The 19,121-nt window shown below is 39.4% G+C and overlaps 1 protein-coding gene across 1 annotated transcript in view; it reads right to left on the bottom strand.

The window, feature by feature from the left end:
- DIS3L2 (DIS3 like 3'-5' exoribonuclease 2) overlaps positions 1 to 19,121 on the bottom strand; it is a 349,252-nt gene that overhangs the window by 329,559 nt on the left and 572 nt on the right. The gene's annotated exons all lie outside the window — the stretch shown is intronic.

Genomic DNA, 19,121 nt, shown 5'->3' with positions numbered 1-19,121 from the left:
GCAACAGATGAAACATTTGAAGCTCTACATAATGAATTATCTACTGGAAAAGAAGTCAAATAATACTAGCTCATGTCTACTAACACAGAAAATGGTTTCACTGGTCCTTAGTTCAAGGTTAAAAGGCCAGTTTCTGGAGGGCTGGGTGCTACCCACTAAGCTCTAAGATTAACGGAAGAGAGCAGAGCTTAGTAGTTAAAAGGCTTCTGCATCCAAAAATGCCTATGTTTGAATCCTAGTTCTGCCGATTAAAAGCTGTGGCTCTGGACATGTTACCTCACATCTCTGTGCCTCAGTTTTACCGTCTAAAACCGGCCTTAAAAAAAACCTACCTCGTAGAGCTATCAGGAGTACTAAATGAGGTAATGTAAGTTCTCACAAGAGTGCCTGGCAGATAGTAAGCACTCAAAAAGCATTTGCTATTATTAACATAAGGTCATTTACTTCTTATCTTTGCAGCAATCTTTTTTTTTTACTTTTATTTTTATTTTTAAGAGAGAGAGAGCATGAGGGGGTGGAGGAGAGGGGGCAGAGGGAGAGGAGAGAGAGGATTCCTAGCAGGCTCCACGTTCAGCTCAGTACAGAGCTGGACATGGGGCTCAATCCCACAACCCTGAGACCATGACCTGAGCTGGAACCAAGAGTCAGACACTCAACCAACTAAGCCACCCAGGCACCCTAGCAGCAAATTTTATTTATTTATTTATTGAAGAACCAGCACCCACACTAAAAAAGACCAAAAATATAAAAATACCATGATGGTAGTACTTTAATCAGTCTCTATAACATAACAATAAAAAAATGACCTTGCCTCCTCTTGCCTCCTTCCTCTACTCGTCTTGCTAACTAAAGACAGAGTCCAAACTCCTTAGCCAAACATTTCAGTTGCTTCATAATCCGTTGGCCCATCCAGGCTTATTGTCTTCCCTACTCCTATTATAACCTTCTGCTTCAATCAAATTAGTTTTTTCACAAGCCTCTGACTAGAGCTTGTACTCATTCGACAAGTATCTAAGAATCTATGGAGCCAAGCACGGTACTAACACAACATGCAAAGTTTCTGCCCTTAAAAAACTCACAGGATATAACAGAAAAAGACATGTGAAAAATAGTGCCAATAGAAGAGAACTATAGTCACAAAAGAGCAATAGTAAGGTGGCTGCACAGAGAGGAACTAGTAAACTCTGTTGGTGAAGAGGTCCCCTCAGGGAGGGCTTCGCAGAGGAAGGCTTGTGAGAAGCACTCAAAGATGAAGAGGCGAGAAGAGGGTCAGAGCAAATAGCGACAAGCATGGGCAAAGCAACTCTGGGTAGTGAGGTGCGGATAGATTGCTGGGGAGCGATGGAAGCTAGAAGACAGAAAACAGGGATAGCAAAAGACTTGTACCCAGTCAAAAGAACTGGAATAGGGGCACCTGGGTGGCTCAGGGAGTTACGCCTCTGCCTTCGGCTCAGGTAATGATCCCAGGGTCCTGGGGTCAAGCCCCACATCGGGCTCTCTCCTCAGCGGGAAGCCTGCTTCCCCACCCCCTTGCCTGCCTCTCTGCCTACTTGTGATCTCTCTCTCGCTGTCAAATAAATAAAATCTTTTAAAAGGAGGAGCAGGAGAAGAAGAAGAAGAGGAGGAGAAGGAAGAAAGGACAAGGAGGAGGAGGAGGAACAACTTGGGCAAAGCTCTGCCCTGGAATCACCAAAGAATTCTGTGCAGGGACCTAACATGATCAGATCTGAGTGTCACTGCGATCACTGCAGCTGCGGTTCAGAGGCTGATTCAGAAGGAGAGACTGGGGACTGAAAAACCTGTAAAATGACTGGAAGAATCCAGGTGGCAATAAGGATGGAAAAAATGAAACAGGTTCAAAATACAAATTAAGAACAGAATTGGTAAGACTTGGTATGAGCATAACAAGAAGGGAAATCGGGGCACCTGGGTGGCTCAGTCATTTAGCGTCTGCCTTCAGCTCAGGTCGTGATCCCAGGGTCCTGGGATCCAGCCCTACATCGGCTCCCTGCTCAGCAGGAAGCCTGCTTCTCCCTCTCCCACTCCCCCTGCTTGTGTTTCCTCTCACTGTCTCTCTATCAAATAAGGAAATAAAATCTTAAAAAAAAAAAAAGGGAGGGGAAATCTAAGACTCAAGAGGTTTCTAGCTCTAGCAGTTGAAGAAATAAAAGAATGTGACAACACATAGAAGGGTGAGGAGTACATGACCCCAAATGCAGAGCCTGCGTCTTCATTCTAAGAGCAATGGAAAGTAGCAGAGGGACAGAACTTTAAAAAAAAAAATGTTAAAACTTAAATAGATCTTTAATCAGAGAAGAAACCAGAAAACACTGCCAAAGATCCACACACTGCCCCCAAATTGCACCAGACCGAGAAGGTTTCAGAGACAGGTAATTTCAATGTTATGGAAACTTTTCAATATATTCTATGTGGCTAAACAACTCCAATACCAAATCTGACAAAGATAGAACACACACACACATACACTCTTTCACATGCAGAACTACAGAAGAGTTTTTATTATAAACAAAAATGCAAAATCCAATATAAAAAATAAATTACTAACTCTAACATTACATTTTAAAAATTATAAAACATGAACCCATGGTAGAGATCTGTTAACATATTCATTAGGTTAGTAAATTAACAGAATGGAACCAAATCATCATGAAGATAGAAGCCAAAAGGCATCTTTTTTTTCCCACTGGTTGCAAGGTTTACTACCAAACTGCATTCACTGAGCCAGAGCCCCTCGTCACTTGTGTCACATGCCACCTACACTACTTGGGAGTCCACCGGCCAGCCAGTGGCCTCGACTCCAAGCTCTAACAATGTGCACCCAACACCCATTCTGAATTAAGACTTCTTAGTAAACTAAAACTCAAAAGAATTTTTCTAATGCAATAAGATGAATTTCTCAAGAAAAGAACAAGTCTTAATGTAGTATTCAAGCCAAGAATAATACATAACTTGAATTTAATCATGAGGAAACATCAAACAAACCAAATGAGGAACATCCTTTTAAAAAAAAAAAAAAGAGGATTCTATTCTTCAAAAATATCAATGTCACAAAAGACAAAGGCTTTTCCAGATTAAAGAGGACAAAGGAAACAGGGCAAACTAAATGCCATGTGTGACCCTAGACTAGATCCTGCACTAGAGGGGGAAAGATGCTAAAAGATGCATTACTGATCAACTGACAAAACTTCATTCATCATAGCCAAAAACTGAAAACACCCCAGAGATGTCCCTCAGCAGATAAATAGTAAAACAGACCGTGGTACACTCTAGCCATGGAATACTACTCACAGTAAACAGAGCGAACTATTGATACATACAGTAAACCTGGAGGAATTGCAAGGGAATTATGTGGAGTGAAGCAATCTTAAAGGCTATCTACTGTATGCTTCCATTTGTAGTACTCTTGAAATGACAAATTAGACTTAGGAGAGTGTCGTGGTTGCGAAGGGTTAAGAAGGCAGAGAGGGAGGGAAATGGCTGTAGCTGAAAAAGGGGAGCCCAAGAGATTCTTGGACAGAACCTATTTTGTATCTTGATCGCATGGTGGTCATACAAATCTACAGAGGTGATAGAAATACACACACACACACACACACACACGGTACAACTAAAACTGATGAAATCAAAATAAGATGGGTAATTGAACTGACATCAATTTCCTAGTTGTGATATTATAGTTACACAAGAGGAAACTGGGTAAAGTATCCACAGGATCTTTCTCTTGTTTCTTACAACTGCATGTGAACCTCCAAGTATCTCACAGTAAAAAGCTTAATTTAAAAATAAAGTTTAAAAAGGAAAAAACTTAAAACAAAAACAGCATCAGAAAATAACTTACAATCATGAAGCACTAGAAGCATTCCTACTAACTTCAAGAACAAGAAAAGGATGCCAGCTATTACGGTGTCATTTAATATCATTCTAAAGGTACTAGTCATTGCTATAAACAAGACCATATAAACTTTAGAGAAGAGGCAAAACAATCAGTGATAAATGAAATTCTTGCTACCTAGAAACTCCAATATAATAAAGTGAAAAAGTATCAGAATGAGTTCAGTAGTATCCAATATCCAAATGCGATACATAAAAATTAACAGCGTTTTTATTATATCCCACTGATACTCAACTAGAAAGCTGGGTAATAAAGAACTTGATTCTATTTTAACTCTTTACCTAAATCATATAACTATTTTTTAAATATTTAAGAACTGTCCCAGGAATATAATGACTACGTGGCTCTAATAAGCTTCTCCAAACATTCTCCAATTCTCCCCACTGAGCATCGTATTTGTTCTCTGATTTGCTGCGTCTTGGTCTCTAGTCCATCCTTCACTTCAGAAGCCAAGAGCTAGAAAGTAGATTCAAAAATGTTTTCCAGTCCCCCAAGGCCTCAAATACTTCGCGCGAGTCTAAGTCATTTGTAAGGGATGAGGATCTAAGGTTCCTTCCAGCGCAGAATCTCCATCCTGCTAGGAGCCAGAATCCCTTTAACCAGTTCCAAGAGACTCCATGTGCCTTCTCGGGAAGCCCTCAGGACCACCTCTGTGCTTCATGAGGCCTCCCTCTCCCAGGAATTCTCAGTTCTCAGTCAGGGTTGCTCACTCTAGAGCAGACCCACATTAATCCATCCATTTTTAGGCAGGGCCTCCCACAGTAGTCCCCATTTCAAGCTCCAGCCACTTCTAAACCACTATCAGCCTAATCCATGTCTTCCAGGGGACCCCCTATGCCACATATCCTATGTGAAAGCCTACAGTTTTTCACTCCACAGAAAGAAGTGTTTCTGCTAAGCTCCAGGTCTTCAATATACAAGAAATACCAGTTAAGAAGCAATGATAAGGGGTGCCTGGGTGGCTCAGTTGGTTAAGTGTCTGCCTTCAGTTCAGGTCATACCAAGGCCCCTGTCAGGCTCCCTGCTCAGCAGGGGCCTGCTCCTCCTCCCTCTGCCCTCCCCTCCCCCCATGCTCTCTTTCCCCCCATGCTCTCTCTCAAATAAATAAATAAAAAAGAAAAAGATGAAAAACTCCATAACATGCTAAATGTTAACTGTATTCTAAATTTCAAACCCAAAGAAAGCAAGCACATTAAGTAATAATATAGGACAATCTCACTTATGAACACGGATGCAAAAATCCTAAATAAAATATTAATAAACTGAATCCCAACAGCATATGGAAGATCATGCTCCAGATACATTCTAAGAGAATCTAGCTATTAATATGATTTACTACATAGTAACAAGGGGAGGCGGACAACTTAATAAATGCCCAAGAAAAGAACATTATAGTTTAACATCAATTAGTATTAAACAACATTTATAAAAAACACCTTAGTAAATAAAGAAATAGTGCAAAACTTCCTTAACTAAAAAAAATAAAATTAGTCAAGGCACCTGAGTGGCTCAGCCGGTTAAGCATCTGCCTTCACCTCAGGTTATGATCCCAGGGTCCTGGGATTGAGCCCCTCATCACGTTCCCTGCTCAGCTTCTCCCTCTCTCTGTCCTTCCCCCCGACTCGTGCCCTCTCTCACTAATGAATAAATAAACAAATAAAATTTAAAAAAATTTTTAAGATTTTATTATTTGTCAGAGAGATAGAGAGAGTACAGGCAGGCAGAGTGGCAGGTAGAGGAAGAGGGAGAAGCAGGCTCCCTGCAGAGCAAGGAGCCTGATGGATGACTCGATCCCAGGACCCTGGGATCATGACCTGAGCTGAAGGCAGCCACTTAACCAACTGAGCCACCCAGGCATCCCTAAAATCAAAATATCTTAAAAAGAAGTCAGAAACAGTAAACATTATATTTAATGAGGTAATATTATAGACAGGATATCACCAACAACTCAACACTGTACCACAGAGGTCCTAGTGGATGTAATCAAAAGTTAGTAGGAAGAAGAAATATTGGAAAAGAGATGAGGTTTTCAGTATTTACAGGTAATATGGCTGTCTGTCCAGAAAAATCTCGAAGGATATACTCACAAATTATTAAGACTCATGATTGCAGCAAGAATGTAGAAAGATTAGATCTAAAATCAATAAATAAGTTATCACTAACATTCCTATGTGCCCACAATCATCTAAAAACATGACAGAGAAAGATAAATTCTAAGTAGTAGCCAAAATCACAAAATGGCTGGGGATAAAATTAGTAAGACTGATATAAGATCTAAATTAAGTGTTTAAATTATTTTTAAAAACACAGAAGACCTAAACAAAGAAACAAACCCTGCTCTTGACCAGAAAGAGCCAATAGTATAAAGATGTCAGCTGTAAATTAATCAAAAACTTACAATGTATTCACAATTAAATTCAAATCATGACTTTTTTATAGAAATTGACCATCTCATCTTAACAATCAAATGGAAGAAAAAAGGCAAAGGATGCAAACAGATACTATTCCAAAGAAGATATATTCATGGCCAATAAATTCATGAAAACATGTCCAACATGATTAGCCATCAAAAAAATGTAAATCAAAACCACAGTGAAGTTCCCCCCACCACTCACTCAGAAGGCTATAACAAAACAAAACACAAACCAGAAAATAACAAATATTGGCAAAGATGTGGAGAAAGTGGAACTTTCATAAATTCCTGGTAGATACGTAAAATGGTTCAGCCACTATGCAAAACAGTCTGGAAGTTCCTCAGAAAGTTAAATGTGAAATTACCATATGACCCAGCAACTCCAATTCTAGGCATATGCCCAAAAGAGTTGAAAATAATTATCCAAACAAATACTTATACACACATGTTCATAGCAGAACTATTCATAATAGCCAAAAGGCGGAAACAACCCAAATGTATGTCCATCAATGAATAAATCAACTGTGGCATATACACAAAATGAAATCTTTTTTAGCTGTAAATAATGAGTGTATCTGAAGGAATGAACCCATGCTACAACACGAATCTTAGAAACCTATACAAAGTGAAGGAAGCCAGACAGACACAAGGTCACATATGATTCCATGTATATGAAACATCCAGAATAGGTAAATGCACAGAGACGTAACAGAGATAGGTGGTTGCCAGAGGATGGGGAGAGGGAAAAATAGAGAGCAACTACTGAATAGGTATGGGGCTTTCTTTTGGAATTAGAGGTAATGATTGTACAACACTGTGAATGTACTAAATGCCACTGAATTGCTAAATTTTATGATATGTGAATTTCAAGCAGTAAAAAATAATTTTAAGTCCAAATGGAAGAGAAAAATATACAGAATGATGGAAAATGGTTGCAAAGAAAAGAGTAACAAGAAAAGATTTGCTCTATCGGATTGAAAAACATACTATGAAGTAATGGTTATTAAGAGTATGATAGTACGTTACCTTGATGAACACTGAGTAATATACAGAATTACTGAATCACTATATTGTATACCTGAAACTAATATAACACTATGTGACTAAACCAGAATTAAATTTTTTAAATAATTTTTAAAAAGGAGTATGACATTTACTTGAAATAGGCAAAGATGTATAAGAAAACAGTCCTACAAAGAGACTTAGAAAATTTAAAAAATTTATATTCAAATCAGTGGGGGAAGACCACTCAGGTTTCCTAAAACCTGCCAGACTTTCTCCAAGAAGTGTGGCAAGCACCAACCCTGCAAAGTGACCCACAGTGTAAGAAAGGCAAAGATTCTCCTTCAGGGCACCTGAGTGATTCAGTCAATTAGGCGACAGACTCTTGATTTCCACTCAAGTCATGATCTGAGCCCCATATTGGGCTCCATGATCAATGCAGAGTCAACTTGGATTCTCTCTCTCCCCGTCTCCCTCTGCCCCTCCTCCCATGCACGTGCACACTTGCGCTCTCTCTCTCAAATAAATACATAAATCTTTAGAGAGAGGGAGAGGAAGGAAGGAGGGAGGGAAGACGAAAGACAGGCAAAGATTCGTTTTATGCCCAGGGAAAGCCAAATTATGAGAGGAAGCAGAGTGGCTATGTTGGGCACACTAGCCCATTTTCTAGAGAAAGGCTAAAGAAGATGGTGCTGAGGCTTGACTCTGTTGAGCCCAACTGCAGATCTAAGAGAATGCTTGCTATTAAGAGATGCAAGCATTTTGACCTGGGAGGAGATAAGAGAAAGGAAAACTGATCCAGCTCTAAGCTTCCTATTTTGTTTTATCATGAAGACAATAAAATCTTGAGGTTCTATTCACCTCGATCAATAAATCAATCAAGATAATGAGACAACTGGCTATTTAGAGAAAAATAGATCCTTACTACTATACATAAAAAATAAGACTGTAGTACACTTAAAGTGCTAAATGTTAGAAGTAAAATTATAAATATATTAAGAGAAAATATTGAGGAAAATTGCTTAAAATAAATGGGTAAAGAAAGTCTTCTTAGGGGCGCCTGAGTGGCTCAGTGGGTTAAGCCTCTGCCTTCGGCTCAGGTCATGATCCCAGGGTCGGGGGATCAGGCCCCTGCCAAGCAGAGAGCCTGCTTCCCTCTCTCTCTCTGCCTGCCTCTCTGCCTACTTGTGATCTCTGTCAAATAAATAAATAAATAAATCTTTAAAATAAAAAAGTCATCTTAGTTTAAAAAAAAAAAAAAAACCAGAAACCATAGATAAAAAGACTCAAATTTTAATTAAAAACCTCGGGGTGCCTGGGTGGCTCAGTGGGTTAAAGCCTCTGCTTTTGGCTCAGGTCATGATCTCATGGTCCTGGAATTGAGCCCCACATCGGGCTCTCTGCTCAGCAGGGAGCCTGCTTCCTCCTCTCTCTCTGCCTGCCTCTCTGCCTACTTGTGATCTCTATCTGTCAAATAAATAAATAAAATCTTTTAAAAATTAAAAACCTCTGTATATCAAAAGAAGTCATAAATAAAGATAAAACAACAGAGAAAATATCTGCAACATATAACAATTCAAGGAGTTAGGGGCACCTGGGTGGTTCAGTTGGTTAAGGGTCTGCCTTCAGTTCAGGTCATGATCTCAGGGTCCTGGGATGGAGCCCTGCCGCAGGCTCTGCTCTGCGGGGAGTCTGCTTCTCCCTCTCCCTCTTTCTCTATGCTCTAGATCTCTCTCTCTGTTTCTCTCAAATAAATAAATCTTAAAATAAAAAGAATTTATTATTTTATACTTAGCAAGGATTTATATACAGACTATGTCAAGATGTTAAGACCGATAAATCAATATGAAAGAAGCAACCCAATTAAAACAAAGTTAAACAAACAAACAAAAAGAACAGGCAAAAGATAGGAACAGTCACAAAAAGAAACACTGAAATTTAATTGGCCAGTCTTTGGTAGGCGTGGTATTATTCTTATGTGCAGTCAGGATAAAGAACCCCGAAACCATACCTATTTAAGGAATGGGGAGTGTCCAAACTGCCCAAAGCAAAGGAGAAGGGAAAAGACAGCAAAAATGAGCCACTTCAAGGACTTCTGCCCACTCATGAATGTATGGCCCTGAGAGATGGGCTCTGGAGTGCATGGAGATAGAAGGCCTTAAAGGAAACTGGTTTATTCGTATCCAGTCAGAAAGCATTGTCTTTTTTTTTTATTTCTAAAAGGCATAAATATATGAATCTTATTCTTTATGAGAACAGTGAGGAAAATTGTTAAGAAATAAATTTATGTACCTAAGTACAAACAGGCCAGGATTCATTATTTGCAAAATGTGACCAAAGCAGGGGCACGTGGGTGGCTCAGTCATTAAGCATCTGCCTTTGGCTCAGGTCATGATCCTAGGATCCTGGGATGGAGCTCTGCAACCAGCTCCCTACTCAGCAGGAAGCCTGCTTCTGTCTCTCTCTCTCTCTCTCTCTATCTCTCTCCCCCTGCTTGTGTTCCCTCTTTTGTTGTGTCTCTCTCTGTCAAATAAATAAAATCCTTAAAAAAAAAAAAAAAGTGACTAAAGCATAATGTTCCAGGGAGAAGCAAATCACTAAAAAATATCTGCAGTGTGATTCCATTTTACAAATTTCAAAAACATGCAAAATTAAATACCAGTTTAAGGATACAAAGGATGTGGTTCAAGTATAAGGAAAATACAAAACTCAGGTTACCTGTGAAAGGGAAAAGAAGAGGTAGGATTACAAACAAGAACACAGATCTTCAACAGCAATGACAACTTTCTTCCTACACTGGATGGTTGTTATATGGATACGCATCGTCCTATTATTCTGTATATCTTATACTTATTTTTCACTTATTTTATAACTTCTCAGTATTTAATAAAAGACCATAATTTAGAAACAAACAGTGTGGAATTGAAAAAGCACAGCATATAGCCAATGATCTTGTAACAGCTTTGTACGGTGACAGATGGTAGCTACACTTGTGGGGAGCACAGCACAACATATAGAGAAATTGGATCATTACGTTGTACACTTGAAACTAATGTCACATTGTGTGTCTACTCCGAAACAGTAAAACCAGATACACTGTACAGACTGCATGTAAAGACATACATAGTCTTTTAATTCTAGATTCAATGTTTGCCACTGAAAATCTGCTTGGTTCTGTCATCTCCTTCTAAGTAGACACCTTTTAGGAGTTAGCAAAATCTTTGCTTTTCATCTTTTCTTCTGAAGTTGCATTAGCAAGAAGATGCATGGGTGCAGGGAGAGTTTACAGCGAAGGGCAATGCACTCTTCCATCAAACTCCCTGAGACACTAGCAATGCCTTTGGGGACCTCCAGCAGAGAGGGCACTTGCCAGAACTCCAGAGTAAAAAGGTCTGCATAAGAAAATTAAAAGTACTGCAGCAAGAATGATGCAATTTGAACAGTAAGACATTTTTCCATTCATTAGTTTTTAGTTGATTGAAATTCAATGAAACCCTGGTTGAAACTTGAACTCTCGAGTGAGATACAAAGATGTGAGTCTCGTTGAGCACTTGTGGTGTCAGAGCCAACTCTGCATGTAGTGGGCAGTTGTGAGTTCAAGGACAGTAACACATGTACTCCTCCCCGCCAGCCAGAAGTAAAAATGTCCCAGAGAACCAGGCCTGGGCTCTGCCCACAACACTATCATCTGAGCACTCCTTTCATTAGAACAGTACAAGGTTACACTTAAGTTGAAGCAAGATTCTGGATGCCTGAGGAAGTAGGATACTCTGCGTATGGTAAGCTGACTGCTGAGACAATCAGTAAATGAATTAGCATAAGTATGCTGACTTCTTTGGAAGGAATTTTATGAACACAAGATTTAAGACTTCTTATACAATAAACAATGCAATCACAAATAGTAATAAAGTAGCACCAAGGGTACTATAGTAAGAAAATGTTATTAATCAATCAATAAACCTGTGAATTAAACACAAGACTGTATCAAGTAATGAAAAGAAATTTTAAAAGGTACCATCGCTGTGTCAGAGGCATGCAGTAGCTGGAGACAAGATATATTAAAACGTGGTGTGAAAGCCAGACATCAAAAATACTCCACAATTCAGTCCAACCTCCCTAGTCATCTATCTGCTTTCCATATTCAAACCCAATTCAGCTAAACACATGCCCAAATCTCCCAAACCCACACACTGCAATACACTCTTCTCTCCTCAAATGCTTCACCCCCATTAGAACAACCTGAAAAACCTCAGGGTACCTGGGCGACTCAGTCGGTTAAGTGTCTGACTCTTGGTTTTGGCTCAGGTCCTGATCTCATGGGTCCTGGTCTCAAGGTCCTGGATTCTCATGGGAATCAAGCCCTACATCCAGCCCCACACCCAACCCGAATTCCGCGGGAGTCTGCTTGGATATTCTCTCCCTCTGCCCCTTCCCCTGCTTGCATGAGCGAGCTCTCTACCTCTTAAATAAATAAATAAATAAATGGCGGTAATTCTCCTCAAACCCATCTATAGATACAATACAATCTCAAATTCTCAAGCAGACTTTTTGGAAAAGCTGATGAGCTGATTCTAAAATTAATTTAGAAATGAAAAAGACCGCAAAGAGTCAAAATCTGGAAAAAGAAGAGCAAAGCTGAAGGACCCACCCCACTTCAAGCTCTATTATAAAACTATAATCATCAAATCAATGTAGTATTGGGATCAAGCCAAATAGATCAGTGAAAGAGAAGAGAGTCCAGAAACAGAGCTCATTAAAAAGGAGATTTTCAACCTATGCAGAAGGCAATTTAGTAAGGAAATAGTCTTTTCAACAAATGATTCTAGAACAATTGGATTCTAGAACAATTGGATTCTAGATGTGAAAAACTGACCTTAAACCACACTTTTACTATACCTAAAAATAACTCAAAGTGGATCATAGATCTAAATCTAAAACCTAAAACAAAAACTCCTAAAACAGAGAACGTATCAGTGATATTAACTAAGAAAAGATTTCTTAGGTAAAGCAAAAAAAAAATCAACAAAAGAAAAAATTATAATTTGGACTTTATCAAAATTAAAAGCTTTTGCTCTTCAATAGTCACTAGTAAGGGAATAAAGAAACCAGGAAAAATATCTGCAAATCCTATGGCTGAAGAAGAACTTAACATCCAGAATTTATAAAGAACTTCTAAAACTCAGTAATAAAAAAAAAACCACAGAACCCAATTAAATATGGACAAAAAATTTAGCCACTTCACCAAAGACGCTATATGGAAAGCAAATAGGTTCACGAAAAGATACCCAGCATCACGAGTCATTAGAGATAGACAAATCAAGACCACCACAAGACATCACTACACATCTATTAGAATGTCTGAAGTGAAAAAGACTGACAGTAACAAGTGTTGACAAGGATGGGGAAAAACTGGACCTTTTATACACTGTCGGTGGGAATGCTAAATAGTATTTGGAAAACTCTGACGGTTTCTTTCAAAGTTAAGCATACCATATAAAGAGAAATGAAAGTATACATCCACACAAAGACTTGTACACAAATTTTCATAGCAGCTTTCTTTGTTACCAGTTAAAAACTGGAAACAACCAATATGTCCATCAATAAGTGAACGATTTAGTAAACTGTGGAACACCCATACAAAGGAATACTACTAGCACTGAAGAGGAATCAACTACTGATGCACTAAAAAACACAAACGAATCTCAAAATACTTATGCTAAGTCAAAGAAGCATAACTACATGCTGTATGATTTCATTTACATAAAATTTCAGGAAGTGAAAATTAACATATAGTGACAGAGAGATCAGTGGTTATCTGGGATGGGGGCCAAGGAGCCAGGGATATGAGGAAAGCTTTGGGGGTGATGGATATATTCACAGTCTTGTTTGTGATGATGAATACATACACATGGCAAAACTTAACAAACCGGGTCTCAGTCAATGGAACATGGAACGCTTGATCACAGGGTTATGAGTTCAAGTCCCATGGTATGTGTATACATAAAAAGCTTAAAAAAAATTTTTTAACTTAACTGTACACCTTAAATTCATACAGCTCATATATGTTAACTATTCCTCAGTACATCAGCTTTTTTAAAAAATATAGTCTTGACCAGTAATTAATAATCCTCCAAATACAAATTGAGCCCTAATTCACTCCTGTAAAATTACTCCCTGTTAATACCATGCATTTTAGTCATAAAATCCAGAGGGCATCCTTACTTCCAAACCATTAAGAGTGATTTAAAGGACCAAATTCAGTAAATCATAAAGAAAACAAATGTTTTACTGGAGCTCTGAAGAGCTCTGAACAACTCAAATATTTTTTCATTTAAAAAACTTAAAATAGGGACGCCTGGGTGGCTCAGTTGGTTAAGCAGCTGCCTTCAGCTCAGGTCATGATCCCAGCGCTCTGGGATCGAGTCCCACATCAGGCTCCTTGCTCAGCAGAGAGCCTGCTTCTCCCTCTGCCTCTGCCTGCCACTCTGTCTGCCTGTGCTCACTCTCTCTGACAAATAAATAAAATCTTTTAAAAAAAAATAAAAAATAAAAAACTTAAAATAACTAAAAAGAGTAACAAACCATGTCAACTGTTGCTCTTATTTTATGTAGGATTAAACAAAAATAACAATGCACTGGGTGCCTGGGTGGCTCAGTGGGTTAAAGCCTCTGCCTTTGGCTCAGGTCATGATCTCAGGGTTCTGGGATCGAGTCCCGCATCGGGCTCTCTGCGCAGCGGGGAGCCTGCTTCCTCCTCTCTCCACCTGCCTCTCTGCCTACTTGTGATCTCTGTCAAAGAAATAAATAAAAAATTTAAAAATTTAAAAAAATAATAATAATAACAATGCACTATCATCTCCTCCCCGGTATCATAACTGTTGTTAGAGTTTCATAGTCAATCCTTTAAAACAGACCAGACCAAAGCTGACCACGACAAATAGAAAGAAGCAACTGTCTCCCATGTGGAGAAAGGCTCTCTGAATGAGAAGTTAAAGAGAAATGTCTGCGGACTTTCTCTGAATCCCTCAGCACCTAGACAATCACTACACACCTCTCTGCCTCATCAAAGCCTAATCAGAGTTAGAAACAATCCAGTTTCAGTAAGGGAACCTAAAGAGCAGAGCTCCTCAGTTAGCATCATAGGATCTTCCGCCTCCCCCTGGTTGGGGTACCCAAGCTCTCCAGGCTACCAGATACACCAATAATATTTTCCTTCATTTTAAAGATTTTTTTAAGCTTCCTACTATATCAGCCTACTTCATTACTTGCCCTTTTCTTTATAGTCCCTATAGGATTTATGTTGATATCCTCATGCTCAGCATTTATGCTGATGTCAGAACCTGATATAGAGAAGTAGCATGAAGCAGTGCTGGGGAAGGAATATGGGCTCTGGAATCAAACAGACCTGGGTGCATTCTTTGGTCCTAACACGTACTCCCTGAGCCTTAATTCTCTTATCAGTACAAGAGTCAAACTGTCTTTCTCATTGGACAACAACTGCTATTAAATGACATTTATTTGACACAATTATTTGACAGAGGAGGGGAGCTTCACAAATAATAAACCCCATTCTCTTCCTTACTTTCTAATTAGAAGGCATTTTCTAAGGCAAGGTACCTCCATCAGCCCTTACCAGCCCCAGGTGTCATCAGTGACATTTTCACTGTACTTTGTGTCCATTAAAGGCCTTCCCTGCCAGTGTAAATACTGTCTCTTATCTACTGACATTAATGCATCTCAGAGGTAGCTGTATTAGGATGTAAGAAAGGAATTAAAAGTAGTGGATTGTTGGGTGCCTGGGTGGCTCAGCCAGTTAAGCACCTGCCTTTGGTTCAGGTCATGATCCCAGGGTCCTGGGGTCAAGCCCTGCATCAGACTCCCTGCTCAGCAGGGAGCCTGCTTCTCCCTTTCCCTCTGCAGTTCCCCCAGCTTGTGCTCTCTTGCTCTCTCTGTCAAATAAAATCTTTAAAAAAAAAAAAAATGGAAAATAGTAAAGGAGATGGACGGTAGTGATGTCTGCACATTATGAAAGTATTTAACACCACTGAACCATACACTTAAAAATGGTTAAGATGGAGGGGCGCCTGGGTGGCTCAGTGGGTTAAAGCCTCTGCCTTCGGCTCAGGTCATGATCCCACGCTTCCCCCCGCCCCCTGCCTGCCCCTCTGCCTAAGTGTGATCTCTGTCTGTCAAATAAATAAATAAAATCTTTTTTTAAAAATGGTTAAGATGATAAATTTTACCACAATAAAAAAGAAACTAGAAAAATAAGTTTCTCTGGACTAACAGTTGACTAAACCTGACCACTTCCAGCCTCAATGTGAGAGTTAATTGCATAATTACAATTCTGGGGCATCAAGTTCCTGCTATGGCTCCAAATAAAATGCTATCTGAAAAATCCTTGTCAAATCCTTCTCTGTCCCATAATGTGACACAAAGGAGCATCTCATGCAGCTCCACCATCCTCCAGTTAATAAAGACAAGAACAACTCTAGCTGTCTCCCTTACATCGACAGTAATGGCAGAGATGGCAGGACCTCAGAGGGATCTATGGAACCATTCCAGGCTCACTCACAGTCTGACTTGTGCATGTGCTCACTAGTATTTGAATGAAAATGAACTTTACTTCCCATAGCAACTCCCCATATAAAACAAAAAAAAATTTCTGAAGGTTCAAAGGACATTCTAAAAACTAGATTCTATAAGGTTAGTTCGGCAACACTACAGGAATCCCAAGCCTAGGATAAACTGGGAAACTGCAAATAAAAGTTTACAAATCGGGGAGCCTGGGTGGCTCAGTGGGTTAAAGCCTCTGCCTTCGGCTCAGGTCATGATCCCAGGGTCTTGGGATCGAGCCCCGAGTAGGGCTCTCTGCTCAGCGGGCAGCCTGCTTCCTCCTCTCTCTCTGCCTGCCTCTCTGCCTACTTGTGGTCTCTGCCAAATAAATAAAAACAAAGTCTTTTAAATAAATAAATAAATAAATAAATAAATAAAAGTTTACAAACCTCCCCCACCCGAGAAAATGCTCTGTTCTACTTTTTTGTACTTAAAAATATTAAGCCATCTCAAAATCCTTTCCAGCCCAATACCCAAAATCAAATGGTCTGAAGGCATTCTGAGATGAGTACTACAGAATGTGACACAAATATGATTCTTAAAAAACATTTTCAGTAATAAAACTCAAATGCACCGGGCGCCTGGGTGGCTCAGTAGGTTGGGCCTCTGCCTTCAGCTCGGGTCATGATCTCAGGGTCCTGGGATGGAGCCCCGCATCAGGCTCTCTGCTCAGTAGGGAGCCTGCTTCCTCCTCTCTCTCTGCCTGCCTCTCTGACTGCTTGTGAGCTCTGTCTGTCAAATAAATAAATAACATCTTAAAAAAGAAAACTCAAATGCACCAGAATCTGGCAGGGCAGGAGGGTAGGGGAGGAGACAGAAACAGGGAGTTGTTCAATGGGTCCAGAGTTTTAGTTTCGCAAGATAAAAAAGTCCTAGTGTAAATACGGTTAACATCACTGAACTGAACACTTAAAAATGGTTAAGAGGATAACTTTTGTATCATGTGTTTTTATTACTACAATTAAAAAGAAACAATCACAGGGAGACCTCGGTGGCATAGCTGGTTAAACGCCCAGCTCTTGGTTTCAGCTAAGTTCATGATCTCTGGGTCCTGAGACGGAGCCCCACCTCTAGCTCTGCACTCAGCCAAGTCTACTTAAGATTCTCCCTCCCTTCCCCTCTAACCCTCCTTCCCACCATGTGCACTCTCTCTTTCAAATAAAACAAATCCTAAAAAAAGAAAAAAAGTCACAGAAGTTAGTGCCCAGCAGTCATACTGATACAAAAATATTTCAAATCAACTAACTTCTACTGTCTGATACTAATCCCTAAAATTCCTTTTGTCCCAATTAAAAAAAAAAAAAAAAAAAAGTGGACACATCTCGCTGGTACGACATGGAAGCTTTTCTAACTACAATAGAGCTGAGGGAGCACATATAAGGAAATAAGGAAGACAACAATACAAATACTAAGCAATGGCAGAAATACAAAGCAGACTAAACACAATTTGTGTCCTCCGCATTTGCAATCCATCCTAAGTATCTAAGTAAAACTGTATAGAGGCTTCTCTTTACTCCAAAAATAAAGAAAAACTCCTCAACCTGCTTACAAGGCCCAGTACACCTCTCCAGCCCCCTTTCCCACCAGATTCTTCAACACTCTTCCTGTTCTGTACATAGAGCTGTACCCTAAGTCCTCAATCCTTCCAATGAACCCCATCATCTTTGCCCTTGCTGTTTGCTCTCACTGGAACACTCTTCCTTTTCCTATGCAACCTTCAGATCTTAGTTCAAATGTCTTTCCAGGGACTCCCCTAAATCAAATGGTGTCACTGTTGTAGTTTTACGTTCATGCGATTATTTGGTATCATCTGAAGACAGGGGCCAGAGATGCATTCACTGCTTCCCATTCCCAACGCCCAACACAGTGTACCCAATAAGCACTCAAATATTTGTTGAACAAGTGAATAAATGGGCAACAAACCCATAAGAAGGCAATGAAACATCTTAAGAGGATACTTTAATGAATCTTTAGAGGATGTCCAAAGCAATTAAGCCTAAAATCCCTATTCAACTCTTGAGAAAAATAACAAAATACACTTCTCTGGCCCTTCTATGTTCCTAGGCAAACACTGAGCATCAAATGCTGTTAAGTAAAATACAAAAATACACAAACACACGGTAGATAAAGCAGAATTACTACTTGCTGGGCAACTCGTTTTGGTATTTCTTGCTACAATGCCTGCTACATAAGAAGCCCTCTGGAAATACCCGTCAAATGAATAAAGAGCAACATTTCACAAGACTCTTAAGTACATATGACCCAGTAACTAACTCTACTCAAAACTGTGATGACTCATATAAAAGACCATTACAGAAGCAAAGGAATGAATCTCTTAAGTGGCAAAGCCCCCTACTATATATAAGCCATATTCATTTAGATCTCAAAAAGGAAAAATGCCAGATGTGTACTAAGAGTGAAAGAAATGGATAATGCAATCAAGTAACCATAGAGCTTTAAGCAGAAACTACAAAATATCACTTTGAACTATTTCCCAAAACCCTTAAGAACATAAGGAACTATTTAGGATTCCCTGTCCCCTCCAATACCAATATAAACTGTATCTATACTTTAGAGATATAATCCATAAACCTAACAGAAAACTCCAGCCCACAGTGATCTCTCCTCCCTCTGATTTTGCAGTTAAACGCTACTTTATAGTTTTCCCAATAATTTAATCTAAACACTCTTATTTTATATCTTTTCACATAGTCTAACACTCTGGGTGCTTATTAAATACTTACTGAAGTGATATGAAATTATACTGCGTTGAATAATGGATTTTGGTATAAAAATTCCTGCAAAGGTCATTCCTGAAAGTTTTTCATATGCCTCAGTTTTAGCTCCATTATTAGATTAAATATAAAGTCGTTATCCAACACATGTTCAAACAAGGTTTAGAGTTTTCTTAGTACCACACCTACAAACTCAATCAAGGGAGGTTTTCAATGTCATGGTGTCTTTTCAGATTAAGTCAGAGATAGTAACAACACCTGCCCCTACTTTCTTCCCCTACTACTGCAAATTTCACTTGACATCGTCCCCAAACTTAATCAGTTCCAGGCAGAGTTCCTTCTGTAGAAAACTGGAAGACACAAAATCTAAGCTACATTTAATACTAACGGCACATCCCTAAAAACCAGGGAACATAATCTCCGGAAAAGGATCAGTTTAAAA

This window comes from Lontra canadensis, unplaced genomic scaffold, assembly GCF_010015895.1.
Source record: "Lontra canadensis isolate GAN:19392208 unplaced genomic scaffold, GSC_riverotter_1.0 scaffold13, whole genome shotgun sequence".
NCBI classification, from domain to species: Eukaryota; Metazoa; Chordata; class Mammalia; order Carnivora; family Mustelidae; genus Lontra; species Lontra canadensis.
This window is presented reverse-complemented; position numbering and strand designations above follow the sequence as displayed.